The sequence below is a fragment of the Lygodium microphyllum genome, chromosome 10 (assembly GCF_053477565.2).
Source record: "Lygodium microphyllum isolate KBCC chromosome 10, Lygodium_microphyllum_v1.1.10, whole genome shotgun sequence".
Lineage (NCBI taxonomy): Eukaryota > Viridiplantae > Streptophyta > Polypodiopsida > Schizaeales > Lygodiaceae > Lygodium > Lygodium microphyllum.
The window spans coordinates 114,335,649-114,349,055 of record NC_141144.1 but is presented as its reverse complement, the minus strand read 5'-3'; the positions used below and the strand labels follow the sequence as shown (position 1 = coordinate 114,349,055).

The 13,407-nt window shown below is 43.2% G+C and overlaps 1 protein-coding gene and 1 pseudogene across 2 annotated transcripts in view; one reads left to right on the top strand and one right to left on the bottom strand.

The window, feature by feature from the left end:
- Nucleotides 1–13,407, bottom strand: part of LOC148030459 (DNA topoisomerase 1 alpha-like) — an 83,090-nt gene that overhangs the window by 43,906 nt on the left and 25,777 nt on the right. The window lies entirely within an intron of this gene.
- LOC148030460 (uncharacterized) lies at nucleotides 9,183–9,763 on the top strand (annotated as a pseudogene).

Here is a 13,407-nt window from a genome sequence, read left to right as displayed (position 1 = left end):
AGGGAATCATAATCAATTGCACATAATACATCAGCCTCTGTATCTGAAAGCTCTTCTATGACCACACTAGAGGCTACATTAGCCTTCTCTATGCCTTTGGTTGTCTCCGATGCATCTGTCTTTTCTTCCTTCTTTTTATCTCCTACATTCTTCTTTCTCTCTTGTTCCTTCTTGTAATACTTGCAATCAACTCGTGGCCCTTCCGACCACAGTGATAGCAAGTAATGTCACTCTTTTCCTTTCCTTTGGTCTTGCTCCTGTTTATCTGCCCTGCATTTGCATTTTTCTTTTCAGCCCTACCTCTTACATTATAAGTTGAGTTGCTGCCTTCTCCACTAGACATACATCTAATTTCTTCATTCAAGATAAAAACCCTCACCCCATCATATGAAAGATTGGGGTTATTGCTGAGTGAAACAACCAAGGTTTCCCACGAGTCCGACAGTGTCATGATCAAAAAGATCGCCCTCAACTTATCATCAAAGTCTAAATTTGCATCTTTGAGCTGATTTAGAATCCCTATAAATGCACTCAAGTGGTCAGCTGCAGGCTTTGACTCATCCAATCGCATATTCACCAACTTGCACATTAAATGCACCTGATTAACAGGTGCGGTGATCTCATAAGTAGTTTTCAGCTTTTCCCATATTGCATAACATGTATCTAAATCCTTAATGTCTGTTAAAATGTCATCCGTAACACCCATCTTTATGTAAGCCACAGCCTTTTTTCTCACTTTGGCCCAATTTACATCAGACATTAGTGCGGGTTTATCTTCCTGCAAAGCATCCTCACAATCCTTCAGGAACAAAATGCCCTACATACGGTCTTTCCAAAGGTCAAAGCCTTGACCATCAAACCGTTTGATCTCCATCAAACTCTTGACGTCTGAAATGGAAGAAGTTGCAGCCATTTTATCACGAGCACAAGAGTAAATGCACTAATCTGCAAAAACACAAGCTGTACCAGTAAAATGTACTATTGTTCTTTCTCAACCAGAAGTAAATTCTGCTATTTGTACATGAACTAGCCAACAAACGGGTAAAAGGTGCAGAAATTTACCAAATTCTGCACAAATCCCCAAAATTTCAAGTCCAAAATTGCATGAATGTCAGCCAATCTGACCCAGCTAAGTAAAGCTTTGCCAATACATGAAAAACCCCAAGTTTTTGGGGTCCAATGTCAAGAAATTTTGCTCAAAGGGACAAAAATTTGACTAATTTGGTAAAATCCCCAAATTAATTTGGGTCACCGCTCGCAATATCTGCGATTTCTGGCTCGATAGTCACTGACAGGCATGGGCTATGTCAAATTTGGAAAAACCCCAAATTTTTGGCTCAAATCCTCACATATTTGTGATGTGTGCTTCTAGCGTGCGAACTCCCGTTAAAAATGAGAGGATAAAGGGATTTAAGGAAAAAAGAATTTCTAGTTTTAAAAAAATGGCGAAAAGGGGGTTTGTTGACCCGTCAAACGGGTCGCATGGCAACGCTTGCCTGTTGCCTAACGTTCAGCTGCATGCGCGTTGACTTGTCATGTGGCACCCTGACTCGACAATGTCTGCCCGCTATCGCCTAGTCGCTCGCCCAATCGCCCATCGTCGCCCAACACGCTTCAGCCAGCGTTGTCCTACGGTCGTGCCCAACACGCTGCAGCCTGCACCTGATTGCCTTGTCGCCCGTCACACGACCACTATGCTTGCCCGCCACTAGACCTATCACATCAGCTGCCCGACACACTGGTCTCCCAGAGCTCGAACTATCTGAAGGTCGTGTTCACCCTTTGCTCTGATACCAGTTGTTGGACTAATAGGGGCACAGCTGAGAGAGATGGAGATCGAGATGGAGTGAACGTGTGAGTGTGACAGCTAAAGAGAGTCAGAGCAGAGTGAAAAGTACGAGACGATTAGATTGTACCAACAATGTGTTGGTACACAAAGAATAAAATGTATTCATACTTAGGGTACGTAAAGGGTGCGTTCACATGTACAATGTGCGTGTACTATACACGAAGGTTATTGGGCCTTTATATCCCAACACACTATCCAGCCCTAGGCACCCTATTTTCAGCCATTGCCTTCCTATTTGGAGGTCTCCATCTACTACATCATCATAGCACCTGATCAGCCGGTGTTTTCAGTATCTGGTGCCAAGCAATAGGCTGCTGCCATCTCTCCCACTAGGCAACTGTTGCAGTACTTACGTTTTTGCTGTCCAACAAGCTCTCTACATCAACAAACACCTCTCTTGTTTTCACCTAACAATTCTCTACCTCGGGCAATCAGTTTTCAGCCTTCTCTAGTGATACACTGCTACATTTACCAAATTTCAGCCTCTGACTACTATGCTTTGGTGATCAACCTGCTGCCCTTCATTATTCAACACTCTCTTATCTCCAACACATGGTTACAGTGCTCAAGATCCATCTTCAATGGACATCACTGTCCCCCACCACATTGCTCTACCCTCGGGCATTTTGTACACTCTTACATTCATTTACAACATTCATTCATTTCATAGTTTCTTCTCTCCATGTTAGTCTCTATGTTTGAGTTTAAATTTTTTGCATTTTGTGTTTTGCATTTAGGATTTGAGTTTTGTCTAAGTCTTTGTGTTTCAGTCTTAGTCGTGCATGTTGTGTTTCCTCAATGCAAACCCTAGCATATCTTCACATGGTATCAGAGCCGGTGATCTTCTAAAGAGTATCGTGTGGTGATTGTGGAGGCTAGTCTTTATACGAGACTCACACGCAACTTGATTTTGACTCATAATGTCTCAGACGCCTTCTTCTAGGGATCCTATGATGCCCTATCAAGGTTATCTATCATTGGAGACTTTGAGAAGGTATCATAGTCTCGAGGAGGAGGTAGACACTGTTCAGAAACCACCTCTTTAGTTTGCACACTTCATTTAGGATTTTGCACTGACAGCCCCAAAAAGGGTCGGTGTCCACATTTTGGCCACTTTTTCAATGGGCACCCATACAGTGGTGCGCCACCCTAGAAAACTTATGCCTATAAATAGGCAGTTACTTCATTCATTCTTAACCACCACACCACTCTCTTCAATCATTCTCCACCACCTTCTTCGATCACCACCACTTCCTTTCTCTCACCAATCCCTTCCACTGCCCTTACACCCCTTCAGGAGAACATTGGGGTTTATGGCTCGTGGCTGCCTTCATCCTTCCTCTTTTGCTTCAGGTGCACTGTTTCAACTTCAAGCTTTGTGTTCAGAGCATTTTCCATCTAGCGTCACCATTATCTGCTCGGTGTCAACACCCTTCTCCATCAGGCTCCACCTTCACTTACGTTTTTTAAGTTGGAGGCCTTCTTCTTGCCTGGAATCATCATCTCCAAATTGTTCTCAGCATCCTAGCCTCTGGCGACAATCTCCATCATCGAGCATCAATGATTTCATGACTCATCTATCACAAGGTCTGCTAGGACTTGCGTTTTTGCAACCTGACTCCTCGTCTATCACTTCGCATCAGTCATCTATCATTGAGACTGTTGGGACCTACATTTTTGCAGCCCAGCTCATCCTCCATCATCAAATGTCGTCATTATCCACCTAGCATCAGCATCTGGGCTGCTCTCCATGCGTTTGATAGCTCTAACACTCTAGGATTTGCATTTTGCTACCCTAGTTACTCCTCGACATCAAAGGACTATGATTCATTCCTGCAATAGCTGGTGATCATCTTCCACATCTCCGATGGCATTAGAGAACTACGGTCTGCTCCCTTGACAATTGTCCTTCACTTTCCACTGATTACTTCGATAGCCCACTGCCTGGATGGCTACATTTCGCTCCCTTCACTGTGCAGATTCCCCATAGGTGTTGTTGCCTGATAGACAAGACAGTGCAGTTATCTTCTGAGCTTCGGCTCCACAATATTAGCTTTTCGTCTCATAGCATGATTCAGTGCATTATCACTGTGTTCTTGTGTTTTTTAGTTGCTCTTCTCTCTCAATGTTTGCTGTACACACTTAGTGTTACTCCCCGCAAACCCTACTGTCTCTCAACACTGTCGCTTATTTTGACATGGTATCAAAGCATACTTGTTATTTTTTATAGACACGCCTATTAGGTTTGTTGGGTTTGACTCACGCTACACTCACAGAGGAGTGTGGATGATCTTCAGTAGGACACTGGGTTACTTTTTACTCTTTGTATGAGAGGTTTTTACCCCCAGATTTATTCATTTTATTTTATGTGCCTATGTTACACAGTTTTAGGCATTTATCATGTTTCACACACTTCGGGTGTGAACACCCTCCTACAACCCTAAGACAATTCAAAGACAATTCAAAGATTTAAGGATTGTACTTTGTACTTGCACACACACTTCAAATTATTGCATTGGGTGTCATGCTCTCACACTCTACACTGTCTACTCCACTCTCAGCTAAGCTTCAATCTCTTCCTGCTCTCACATTTGGTATCAGAACTGGCCCTCAACTCAACTCAGACTATAGCCAGCTAATCCCCTTGGCATTCAGCCCCACGTCAGCACGTAACTTCAGTAGCCTGCACCAGAAGTCCGCCAAAGGCCAGCAAGTCCACCAACAGCTCCACTCGCCAGCCTTGAGCATAGCCTGCAGGCAGGCCTGCTGCCACCAGAGGAGTCGCCCGCCACCAGAGGAGCTGCCAAACTGCTCCAGGCCTGCCGCCTACCTCATGCCACCTGTCAAGCCCCACCTAATCAGCGCCACCCCCTGCGCCCGGGCACCATTGAAGACCTGCTGGAGAACCACCAGCTACACTTGCCCTGCTGCAGCTTTGACCTACCGCCCACCAGCTTCGACCTGTAGCCCGCCAGCTCAAGACCTACCTCCCACCAACTCAAGACTTGCCACCCGCCTGCTCCAGGCCTGCTGCCTGCTGCCTTAGTGTGCCGTCTGTTTGGCCTCGACCTGCATGACCAGCATTCACCCGCTGTGGCTGAGCACTACCCCTCCACCTGCCAAATCCATCTGAGCTACGCTTGCCAGTCCAGCAATCAGAGGTAAAACGTTTTTTTTTAACAAAAAAATCAATTTTTTAATACAAACTCGCTTCTTTGGAAGGGGCCTTTTGCCCGAACAGGCATTCTCAGCATCAGTACGTGTCTGGGACACGATTACAACAAAGATTTCATGCATTTTGGGCCAGACATTTGGGGCTTTTGCAGTTAGCTCAATGATTGACACATGTACATCTGTGACAATCTGAAATGGACTGATTTTGTACATTTTGGCACAAGAAATTTTGGGGCTTTGGCATTTTCAGTGCTGCTGAACATTAATTGCTCCTTGGACAGTGTGCACTTCAAACAGTTTTGATAGAGTGTGCTTCAATTTGCTAATTACAGCAAAGTCCTTGCTGTAATTTCTGAAAATTCTGACATTTCCAGGTTAGTCCAGCTTGACACATTGCTCTTTTGCTCTCTGATCAGCATCATTTATCATGGCAAATCAGGGAGGTGATGTATTTACATATGTATCCAAGGAGGATAGGTTGGATGGTAACAATCCCTCTGGTCCTTCATGATGAAGAATGTGTTGATTGTGAAGAATCTTTGGGATTATGTCTACAGTGAAGAAGTCAGGCCTGAAGTTGTGGCTCCAGCTACTCCTCCTCCAGGAGGATGTGGACGATGGGCGACCCAGCCTGTTCAACCTGCTCCAGCTCAGCCACTTCCCAAGAAATCAGCAGCACAAAAGGCTTGGGATACACGGGATGCATAGACTTTGTCCTTGATTGCATTAGCAGTTCAAAGGTCTATCATCAATCACATTTGATCTATATCTTCTTCATGAGAAGGCTAGCTAACCTTAGAGCAAATATTTGCTGGAAAGAATGAGACACGCATCTCTTTCCTAAAGAAAAAGCTTGAGACTGTGAAGATGGATGAGGGTGATTCTATGCAGGATCATCTAAATAAAATTTAGGACTTGCATGAGCAGCTTATGAATGAAGATGAGCATTACTCATATGCACAGATGATATCTACCACCTTGAATTCATTGCCACCCTCGTACTTGGCCTTTCATACGGCCTTGAACCTCACCAGGAGGATTGCCCCACAGCCACTCCCTGTACTATTCAGCCCACTGTAATTGCTGGTTCAGACCTGTTCCGAAACCTGTTTTCAGCTCTTATTGTTCCCTGCACTGTTCTGCATCATCTGTGCCAAGTGCCCCTTGATTCTGACATCAATTGGGCTCTGAAATAACCTCTAAACAGTCCAGAATCAGTACCGATTTAGTGCTGTTCCAGACACTTGCTTGGTGAGGTTACCACCCTCACCTGTCCCTACTGGGAACTGCAAACAACTGCTCCTATTCCTGAAGAAAGGAGGCTCTTGCCTCATGCAAAAACAGCATATTGCCACACAGCTGTACCTGAATCAGAAGAAAGGCCCTTGGGGTAAAGTTAGGGATCAACATGTACTCATTTTCTTTGATCTTGGAGCTAAGGCAAACTTTATCTCACCAAAGTTGGCTTCTACTTTGGGCATCAGAGCAGATGAGATGGGCTACACAGCAGAGGGAGGGTTGGCATGTCCTGGCCACTCAGAGTCTGTGACACCCATTCTTGGAAAGCTGTGTCTTCATGTACAGTCTTATGTTGATGCAGAAGAATTTTATATCGTGCCACTTGAAGGCTGTGATGTCTTGTTGGGAATGCCATGGATGTTCAGAAAGCATGGTGTGTTGGATGCCTTTAACAAGACACTGACTTTGGAACATAGGGGAAAGACTCATGTGCTTGATGTGAAGCTTAAAGGAGAATCTGTACCTGTTGTATCGGCTTCTGCCACTACATCTGTAATAAAAAATCATCTTTCTGCGTACCTGATTTTTGCACGTGATGTCAAGGATAATGATGAGTCAAATTTCTCTATGTTAAATAGAGACAGGTTTGCTTTCTTGTCTCAGTTCAATCATTGTTTTTCTGACTCATTACCATCACAGTTGCCACCAAAGAGGTCTGAGGATCATGCGATAGATTTGGTGTCAGGCAGTAGCCCACCAAATAGACCTCCGTATAGGGTTAGTGCAGCCCAACAGAAAGAGATATTGAGCCAGGTGAATGAGCTGTTAGGAAAAGGGCTGATTCAGCCAAGTTCATCTCCTTTTTGCTCACCAGTGCTCTTAGTGCAGAAGAAGGATGGCTCTTGGCGCATGTGCATAGATTATCGAGCGTTGAACAAGAGTACCATCAAGAACAGGTTCCCCATTCCTAGAATTGACGACATCCTTGACCGTTTGGAAGGAGCGTCAATTTTCAGCAGGATAGATTTGAAGAGTGGATACCATCAGATCAGGATTAAGCAAGAGGATATGCATAAGACTGCATTTAGGACCACGTTTGGTCTCTATGAGTTCTTGGTAATGCCATTTGGACTTACTAATGCTCCTGCTACGTTTAATCGAATGATGGACAGGACTTTTCGTCCATACAGGCAGTTTGTTGGTACATTCTTTGATGACATGATTGTCTTTTCAAAGAATGAACAGGAGCATAGAGAACACTTGAAAGCAGTCTTTGATGAGCTTTGCAGTAGTAGGTTGCTTATCAATGGCAAGAAGAGTGAGTTCTTCTTGGAAGAAATCCAATTTTTGGGGCACATAGTGTCAAAGGATGGTGTCGAATGGATCCTGCTAAGGTTGAAGCAATTAGAACATGACCAAAGTTGAAGACTGTCCATGATGTTAGAAGCTTCTTGGGTTTGTGTTCTTACTACAGGAGGTTCATTCGCAATTTTGCAGAGATTACTTCAGCTTTACATGCTTTACAGAAGAAAGGAGTCTCTTTCCAGTGGACACAGAAAGAGATTTCAGCTTTTAACCTTCTTAAAGAAAATATGACTTCTAGTCCAGTGATCATTTTGCCAGATCTTAGGAAGTCATTTGTTGTCCAATGTGATGCCTGTGGCAATAGCATTGGTGCAGTGCTAATGCAAGATGGCCGGGTAGTGGCTTATGAAAGTAGAATCTTGCGAGGGCCAGAGAAGACTATGCAGGTCTATGAGAAAGAATTACTGGCTGTGATTCATGCACTTTCTTGTTGGAAACACTACCTACTTGGGGCAGATTTTGTTGTCCAGACAGATCATCAGACATTGCGTTATTTCTTAACTCAGACTAAGCTGTCAAAAAAGCATATGCGTTGGACAAACTTTTTGTCAATGTTGCATTTTCAGATTGTGCATGTGGAAGGCAAAAAGAATGTTGTGGCTGATGCTTTGTCAAGGAAGCCACAAATTTCAGCTGTGTCAATTCCTTATCATCATGAGCTTGATGATATGAAGGAACAATATGCTGATGATGAAGATTTTGCAAGAATCTTTGATCAGCTTGTCAATGGACAACATCATGAGCATTATCTTCTCAAGGATGGTTTCATGTTGATGCATGGTAGACTATGTGTGACTATGCCATTGAGACGGAAAGTTATAACAGAGAGTCACTCTCCACCGTATGCAGGGCATCGTGGTATTGATGCAACGGTCAAAGCAGTAGAGACATTCTTTTATTGGCCTACTTTGAGAAGAGACGTAGATGCTTTTATGCGGCAGTGTTTGATTTGCCAGAAAGTCAAGTTTGATAGGCAAAAAGCACCAAGGCTTTTACAGCCATTGCCTATTCCAGATAAACCGTGGGAACGCATAGCTATGGATTTTATCTTTGATCTTCCAAGGACACAGACAAGAAATGATGGGATATGGACTATTATTTGCAGGTTTAGCAAACAAGCTCATTTCATTCCTGTCAGAAAGAAGATAAAACCACATCACATGGCATGTTTGTTTATGTGCAATGTCTTCAAGTATCATGGTATGCCACAGTCTATTGTCAGTGACCGTGATCCATGGATGACAAGTCTATTCTGGAGAGGCATATTTGAGAACATGGGCACAACGCTTAAGTTCTCATCGTCGTTTCATCCACAGACTGATGGACAGTCAGAAGAGGCAAATTCTACTGTCTTGGATTTGCTTAAGTGCTATGTGTCAGAGCACAAGTCAAAGTGGGAGCAGTATTTGCCTTTGGTCGAGTATGCATACAATAATACTGTGCGTTCGTCAGCAGAGGCAAAGCCCCTTTTGAAATTGTTGAAGGTGGTAAAAAGGTTCCTCCCATTTTGCATACAAAGGATAAGATCTTTCAGGCGGATCAATATGTGCAGAGTATGGGTGAAATGTATCAGAAAGTTAAGCATGCCCTTGAAAGGACTCAGGCAAAGCAAAAGAAAGCTGCTGATCATCACCGTCGTGATTGATATTTTCACTTGGTGATTGGGTATTGTTGCGGTTTGAAAAGGCACGCTTAAAGAAGCGGAAAGGCAAGGAAAGTCTTTTCACTAAGCTAAGTATGCGATACTATGGGCCTTTTCAAGTAACAGAGAAGATTAGTGATGTCAGCTATAGGCTGAAATTGCCTGACAATTGGAAGATTCATAATGCTTTCCATGTAAGTCTTCTTAGACCTTATGTGGGTGATGTGCCAGAAGATATGCCAGCTGAGGAACAGCCCGAAGTTGAGGAACTTGATGAAATTCTTGTTCCAGAACAGGTACTGGCACACAAGGAAAGGAAAGTGAAAGGCAAAGTTGCTAGAAGGTATTTGGTTAAGTTCAAGAACTATCCAGCTATAGATGCTAAGTGGATGGACGAAGGTGAACTTGCAGAGTCGCCTAATGTGTTGGAACTTTACCTTGAAGCATTTTGCTTGCAACCTGCCTTGACCCCTTGTATCTCTAAGCTGAAATAGATTGTCAAAGTGACAATTGCTTAAGAAAGAAATTATGTAAAGAAACAGATTTTGTACAGGTTAACACTTATTGTGTCCATATGGTTTTCTCAATGCTAAAGAAGTAAGTATTGCTTGCAAGAATACAGTTTTTATGTCCATTGAATTGAATACATGTTGTAACAATGGTTACTCGATCGGGCATGTATTCCATGAATTGACTCAGTGGGTATATCATTTTGATGTACCAGCCACTAGATCTCTAGTCAGGGTGATGTGGAGTCATCAAATGAGAATATGCCACTATGGGGATATCATTGTGGTGTACCAGCCACTATATCTGGAAACAGTGATGTAGTGTCACATGATGATAGTCTGCCATGTTTCACAGTTAGAACATACATGTGTTAATAGTGTGTTCAGTTCACAATGTTGACTGATAGCATGTATGTGTTGTACATGTGCTGCCAAGTGTAAGTTCACTGGGTTAGCTAGAAGCATGTGTGACATTCATGCAAACAAGGACGTTTGCGATTTCGAGAGGGAGGTATGTCACAAGACTGTGACAACTATTACCTTTTTGTTGATTTCTTTATTATATACTTTATTTGGTTTTTCTTTTTGGAAGGATCCCTTTTGAAATCTAAACGCCTGAGTTGCATGGCCAGTATGTGAAACGGACAGGAATGTCTAGTGAGTCAAGACTGGACAATTAAGGTCGAGTACAAATCTGGAAGAGACTTGTGAAAGTGTATATGGACAAGTGTGTTGAAGAACTAGCCTGGAAGAGACTAGTTCAAAGTGAAGATGGTCAAATCTCCAAGAGATTAGTCCATGTGGGGTCATCAGTGGAAATTCACTTTCAATTGAGCTACATTACAAATTTGGATGTAGCCATAGTCTGCAAAGATGGTCAGAAGGCTAGTGGAATGCAATGGAAGCAACTCCTAAAATTTAGGGAGTTACTATTTTTAAACCTCAGAATTTGTTCGCGTCATTATCTTCGTTTTTGCACGGGGATTAAACCTCTGGTCTGTGCCGAGGTCAAATTTCGCACCGAGGATGGAGAATTTTAAACCGGAAGGTTAGAACAGGAAATATCTTTCAGTGCTGCCATGTGGCACAAATTTGTGCACTTACCTCGTGCAGTTTTTTGGGTCTGGAAGGGCTCATTTGAAGAGGAGGAAAAGTGGCTGATACAGAATTGGTTTTGGAGAGCTTGCCTACCTTATCTATGATACACAGAGGCTTGAGCTTGCTTCCTACTCTCTTTCTCGCTTCCTGACAGTATGGTTATGCTTCAGAATCAAGGGCCTTTCTTCTGATTCAGGTACAGCTGTGTGGGAATATGCTGTTTTTGCATGAGGCAAGAGCCTCCTTTCTTCAAGAACAAGAGCATTTGTTTGCAGTTCCCAGCAGGGACAGGTGAGGGTGGTAACCTCACCAAGCAAGTATCTGAAACAGCACTAAATCAGTATTGATTCTGGACTGTTCAGAGGTTATTTCAAAGCCCAATTGATGTCAGAATCAAGGGGCACTTGGCACAGATGATGCAGAACAGTGCAAGGAACAATAAGAGCTGAAAACAGGTTTCAGAACAGGTCTGAACCAGCAATTACAGCGGGCTGAACAGTACAGGGAGCAGTATGAGTTGAAAACAGGTTTCAGAACAGGTCTGAACCAGTAATTACAGCAGACTGAAATGGTCAGTTCTGCACTCCAACCAAAAGTTTCAGACTTGGGCAAAGTTTCCCCTCTTGGTCAACTTGTTTTGGGTCAGTAATTGTACTGTTATGCTACCAAATTTCACCCAGAATAGGTGAAAGACAGCCCATTGTACTTTCTCTCTTTTTAAAAATAAAGAAATACCACAAGGGGCACCTGACTTAGGGGCCAACACGGTGTCTATGTCACAACAGGAGCATTCTAGCTTCATGTATGTCTTCTTGGTTCTGTGTCTTTAAGTTCAGGTAAAGTGGGCGACTGTGAATTGGGTGAACGCATTTATGCATTTTGGTTGTACACTACCGCCCTTCCCAGTGAACAGGCCGGTTACACACTTACTTTCCTTTAGCTAGTCAGTTTGCTCTTAGAGGAAGAGCAAACACAAAAGAACAGTGGTGTGGATGTTATAGCCTCTAAGCAAGCTTTTATAGCACAGCAAAAGGGCAAGGGCAGCCAAGTAAAGAATGCTCCACAAAGCTTTGGGACTTCAAGCACTTCACAGGACAATAAGAAACGGGGGGGGATGCAAGCCAAGAAGGGCAAGTGCCACTATTGCAAAAAGCCAGGCCACTACATCATTGAGCGTAGAAAGCGCATAGCCAAGGAGAAGGAGTCAAGGATGTCTGTTTCTAATACACCTTCCACTGCTACTGAGTCAATGTCCTTTGTTGTAGACAAGGACTATTGTTTTTAACACATGCAGTTATGACTCTTCTTGGGCTAATAGAGCATTTAGCTCTACTGAGAATGCATGCACATGGTTCTTTGACGGTGGTGCTTCTAGGCACATTACATCTCGCAGAGATTTGTTTGCTTTTGTTATTGCAGCCCCAGTTGGCAAGTCTGTATAATGTGCCAACAATCCATCGTACCCTGTTAGAGGTATTAGGGAGATTGTGTTGACAGCCATTGATGGCTCTATTCTCCACTTGCAAGATGCCTTGTTTGTGCTAGGTATAAAAAAGATTTTGTTATCTATTTCTTCTTTGGCAAGGTGTGGTTTGCAGGTCACCTTTGATGATGACAAATGCATGGTGAGAGATAAGGAACACGTGACTTTGGTTTTAACTGGCACTCTGTCATGGGTTATATGAGTTGGATGTTTTTTCAATTGATCAGTCGGTCTATTTAGCGTCCACTCTGAATCCTGCTATGAAACATGCGGAGTTATGGCATGATTGCATGGGGCATGTAAACTATGGTAGCTTAATGCTTTTGCAACATACACAGATGCTTGATGGTTTACCTCTCTTAGAGAGACCTCCTGAGCAATTATGCGAGGGATATATTTTAGGGAAAATGCATCGTTTTTCGTTTCCCCGTGATGTTGCTTTTAGAGTCACTAGCAGGTTACAGATTGCACACTCAGATGTACATGGCCCTATGTAGACAAAGTCATTGGGTGGTTGTTACTACTTTGTCACTTTTATTGATGACTTTACTTGCTTCTGCTGGGTTTATTCTTTGGTGAAAAAGTCATAAGTGTATGATGCATTTTTGGCTTTTGTAGCACTTGTTAAAAATCAATTTGGCTACAAGGTGAAGACTCTTCGTTCACACCAAGGGGGGGAATACATGTTCTCTATGCTGAATTCTTTTTTGAAGTAAAAGGGCATTGTTCATCAGTACACTACTGCTTATACTCCATAGTAGAATGAGATTGCAGAGAGGAAGAATCGATCACTCATAGAGATGGCCAAATGTATGTTGAAAGCAAAGAGCTTGTCACAATTTTTGGATGAAAGTAGTTATGTGTGCTTGCCATGTCTTGAATAGGTGCCCCTTCAAGGCATTAAAGAATGTCATGCCTTTTGAGGCTTGGAACAGCCGAAAACCTTCTGTTGGGCATTTTCGTACTTTTGGGTGTCTTGCATATGCACACATTCCCAAGGTACTCAGGAAGAAGCTAGATTACAAGCCTGTCAAATGCAATATTATGG